This window comes from Gambusia affinis, linkage group LG15 (genome assembly GCF_019740435.1).
Source record: "Gambusia affinis linkage group LG15, SWU_Gaff_1.0, whole genome shotgun sequence".
NCBI lineage: Eukaryota > Metazoa > Chordata > Actinopteri > Cyprinodontiformes > Poeciliidae > Gambusia > Gambusia affinis.
In genome coordinates, this window is record NC_057882.1 from 26,611,261 (window position 1) to 26,616,644 (window position 5,384).

A 5,384-nucleotide genomic window follows, 5' to 3' on the forward strand; every position below is an offset into this window, starting at 1 on the left:
GTATTTCTACTCTTGAGTCAAATTTCTGAATTTTCTTCCCATTGAATGAAAATCAAATATGTTTTCTTAAATAAATATTTTCTTTTCTTTGTTCCTTATATGAATTATTGTCATTTTGGTCCTTAAAATACCAAAATGTCCACTTAATTTTGGTATTTTAAAAATTACACCTGATGATGTAATGTTTTAATATTAAATGCTTTATAATTTGATTAGTAGATTACTCAGTATTTGAGTAGACTTTTAACTAAATACTTTTTATTCTTACTGAGTCTCTTTTTGGCTCCTCTTTCTGTAATTCAGAATATTTCGTCTCATTTATTTCTGATGGTTTTTTTGTCATCACATTTGTGGTGCTGCCGCCCCCTGCTGGACAGATGAACAGATGAATGTTTGGGTTTGGAGGGTTGTATTCTCTCAGATACGTTTCTTGTTTTTCTTGCTTTTTAGAAACTCCTGGTGAATAATCTGAATAATCTGAATAATCTGATACAGTTCCATGTTTTCATCATAAAGGCCAGAGAAAAGAAAAACCTTTTCCACGTACTGGAAGAGGTTTAGATTTCTTTGTGTCGTTTTTCCTGCTTCGTGTTGTTGGACTGGAGCTGATTAAGTTTCTACTATTTGGCATCGAGGTGAATTCAGAAAAATGATACAGAAGACCATTGAAATAATAATTAATATGATGAGTCCGGTCAGTTCCAGGGTTTAATAGTTTTCATAGTTCAGGAATATTTTATTGTCTAGTTAGTTTTCTTTTTTTTCAGTGTGTTTTCTAGTTTTTATTATTAGTTAATTATTGTTTCGTTTTAGGGGTTTTTTTTATATTTTTGTTCATTTTTAGGTGCAGAATTTTCAAAAGTGAAAGTATTATGATTACATAACCTGAGTAATGAATTCTGAGCAGAAGAAATAATTTTTAAAGCATTCATTTGGCTGCCTGGTGTTTTCTGCCTGCAGGTTTTATTCAAGTTTTTTATTGAAAGAAATTAAACATTTTATTATATATATATATATATATATATATATATATATATATATATATATATATATATATATATATATATATATATATATATATATATATATATATATATATATATATATATATATGTTCAAAATTTCCACAAAATTTCCACATTAACTTTATGTTTTTGTCCGTCCGATGAGGTAAGTATTAAATATTGAATGATTGATAATTTGGTCATTTACTCAGTACTTTAGTCAACTTTATACTAAAGTATTTCTACTCTTGAGTCAAATTTCTGAATTTTCTTCCCATTGAATGAAAATCAAATATGTTTTAACCAGAAACTCTCCAGACTCAAACCTGCAGCTTCTGTTAAAATTTAACAAGTGTTTTATTGAAAGAAACCGATTTGGAAAATAAATATTTTCTTTTCTTTGTTCCTTATATGAATTATTGTCATTTTGGTCCTTAAAATACCAAAATGTCCACTTAATTTTGGTATTTAAAAAATTACACCTGATGATGTAATGTTTTAATATTAAATGCTTTATAATTTGATTAGTAGATTACTCAGTATTTGAGTAGACTTTTAACTAAATACTTTTTATTCTTACTGAGTCTCTTTGGCCCTCTTTCTGTAATTCAGAATATTTCGTCTCATTTATTTCTGATGGTTTTTTTGTCATCACATTTGTGGTGCTGCCGCCCCCTGCTGGACAGATGAACAGATGAATGTTTGGGTTTGGAGGGTTGTATTCTCTCAGATACGTTTCTTGTTTTTCTTGCTTTTTAGAAACTCCTGGTGAATAATCTGAATAATCTGAATAATCTGATACAGTTCCATGTTTTCATCATAAAGGCCAGAGAAAAGAAAAACCTTTTCCACGTACTGGAAGAGGTTTAGATTTCTTTGTGTCGTTTTTCCTGCTTCGTGTTGTTGGACTGGAGCTGATTAAGTTTCTACTATTTGGCATCGAGGTGAATTCAGAAAAATGATACAGAAGACCATTGAAATAATAATTAATATGATGAGTCCAGTCAGTTCCAGGGTTTAATAGTTTTCATAGTTCAGGAATATTTTATTGTCTAGTTAGTTTTCTTTTTTTTCAGTGTGTTTTCTAGTTTTTATTATTAGTTAATTATTGTTTCGTTTTAGGGGTTTTTTTATATTTTGTTCATTTTAGGTGCAGAATTTTAAAAAGTGAAAGTATTATGATTACATAACCTGAGTAATGAATTCTGAGCAGAAGAAATAATTTTTAAAGCATTCATTTGGCTGCCTGGTGTTTTCTGCCTGCAGGTTTTATTCAAGTTTTTTATTGAAAGAAATGAAACATTTTATTATATATATATATATATATATATATATATATATATATATATATATATATATATATATATATATATATATATATATATATATATATATATATATATATATATATATATATATATATATGTTCAAAATTTCCACATTAACTTTATGTTTTTGTCCGTCCGATGATGTAAGTATTAAATATTGAATGATTGATAATTTGGTCATTTACTCAGTACTTTAGTCAACTTTATACTAAATACTTTTTACTCGCAGTTGAGTAAAATTTTTGATCCTCAGCACATTTGAAGTTATTAGTTTCTCACGGCACTCGGCTCCACCGGAAGTCTAATCAAACACCTTATTAAAGCGGACGTGATGCAATCTGCACAAACTGAAAACCTCCGAGAAGCTTTCGGCTCAGATCAGCAAACCGCCTGAACTGCAGCGTCGATTCAGCTTCATGTTTTACTGCTGGAGATTTTCAGGTCCAAATGTGTGAAAACATAAGTTTCTGGTTCTGCTGGACAAGCAGCGGTCCGTTTCCTCCGAGCTGCTGCCCCCTTGTGGACGGTTTTAGTCACGTTTCAGAACTTGTTTCTAAAGCTCATATTAATATTTAGAGCTGCGGCTAACAATTTTTAACTCGATCATTCTGATGAATAACCACTTTAGTCTTTTTATACTTAAGAAAAACATTAAAAATACAAACAAACAAATAATTGAATCCATTTCTAAAAAATGCCCCATGACCCCGCCTCTTGCCCAGAACGTAGCTGGAGAGGAACCAGCAACCCTCCTGAGCCCATTAGGGTCAAGGGTGAACAGAAAATGAATGGATGGATGGAGGGATGATGGATAGAGGGATGGATGGATGGATGGATGGATGGAGGGATGATGGATGGAGGGATGGATGGATGGATGGATGGAGGGATGATGGATGGAGGGATGGATGGATGGATGGAGGGATGATGGATGGATGGAGGGATGGATGGATGGAGGGTGATGGATGGATGGAGGGATGGATGGATGGAGGGATGATGGATGGAGGGATGGAGGGATGATGGATGGATGGATGGATGGATGGAGGGATGGATGGAGGGATGGATGGATGGATGGATGGAGGGATGATGGATGGATGGATGGATGGAGGAATGGATGGATGGATGGATGGATGGAGGAATGGATGTATGGATGGATGGATGGATGGATGTATGTATTGATGGATGGTTGGATGGAGGGATGGATGGATGGTGGGATGAGGGATGATGGATGGATGGATGGAGGGATGGATGGATTGATGGAGGGTGATGGATGATGACGGATGGACGGATGGACGGATGGATGGATGATGGATGGATGGACGGATGGACGGATGATGGATGGATGGATGGATGGATGGATGACGATGGAGGGACGATGGATGGATGACGATGGAGGATGGATGATTGATGGAGATGGATGATGGATGGACTGACGGATGGACGGATGGATGACGGATGGGATGGACGGATGATGGACGGATGGATGGATGGACGACGGACTTGATGGACCTGATGGACGATGGATGACTTGACCTGGATGACCTGATTGATGGACGGATGATGACGGATGGATGGATGGATGATGACCTGATTGACCTGGATGGATGATGGACCTGACCTGGATCTGACCTGACCTGATCTGGATGGATCTGACCTGATGGACTGACGACTGATGGACCTGATTGATGATGACTTGATGGATGATTGACCTGACCTGGATGATGGATGGACCTGGATGGACGGATGGATGGATGACTTGACCTGATTGATGGATCTGATGGATCTGATGGACTTGATGGATGGATGACTTGACCTGACTTGACTGATGATGATCTGGACTTGGATGACTGGACGGATGATGACTGGATGACGGACGATGATGATTTGATCTGACGGATGGATGACTTGACTTGATGGACCTGACTGATCCGATTTGATGGATCTGATGACGGATGGATGAGATGACCTGATCGACTTGACGGATGATGATGGATGACTTGACTTTGATGACTGACCTGGATCTGATGATGGATGAACCTGGACTTGACCTGGATGGATGATGGACGGACTTGATCTGACTGGATGACCTGGATGGATGATTTGACGGACCTGATGATCTGACCTGATGGACTGGATCTGACCTGATTTGATGACCTGACCTGGATGGACGATTGACTTGATGACGGATGGACCTGATGGATGACTGATGGACCTGATGGATGGATTGACGGACGGATGGATCGACGGATTTGACTTGGATGACTGATGGACTTGGATGGATGGATGGATGGATGATTTGATTGATGGATCTGATGGATGGATGGATTGATGAGGACGATGGAGATTGATGAGGATGATGGATTTGACTGATGGATTTGGACTGGATCTGATGGATGGATGGATGGATGGATCTGATGATTGATGGATGGATGGACGATGATTTGACTTGACTTGGATGGATGATCTGACGATCTTGAGGATCTGGATTTGATCGATTGATTGATGGAGGATTTGATGGGAGATGGATGGATGATGGATGGATTGATTTGACGGAACGATTGATGAACGATTGATTTGATGATGATTGGATGGATGGATGGATTTGGATGATGGATGGATGGATGGATGGATGATGGATGATGGATGGATGGATGATGATGGATGGATGGATGATGGATGGATGATTTGGATGATGGATGGATGGAGGGATGATGGATGGATGGATGGATGGATGGATGGACGATGGATGGATGGATGGATGATTGGATGATGGATGGATGGACGATGATGGATGGATGGATGGATGGAGGGATGATGGATGGATGGATGATGGATGGATGGATGGATGGATGGATGGATGGATGGATGGATGGATGGATGGATGGATGGATTTCTAAAAAAGAAAATGAACATTTCTTTCTAAAAATACGATAATATGTAGTTAACATTTGATAGTGAGAAAAGTTCAGGCCTTTCTGCTGGACTAACATCAACACGGAGTGGAGATGATCTATTGATTATTTATTGATGAGCTGATTAGTAATTTTATAGCAAA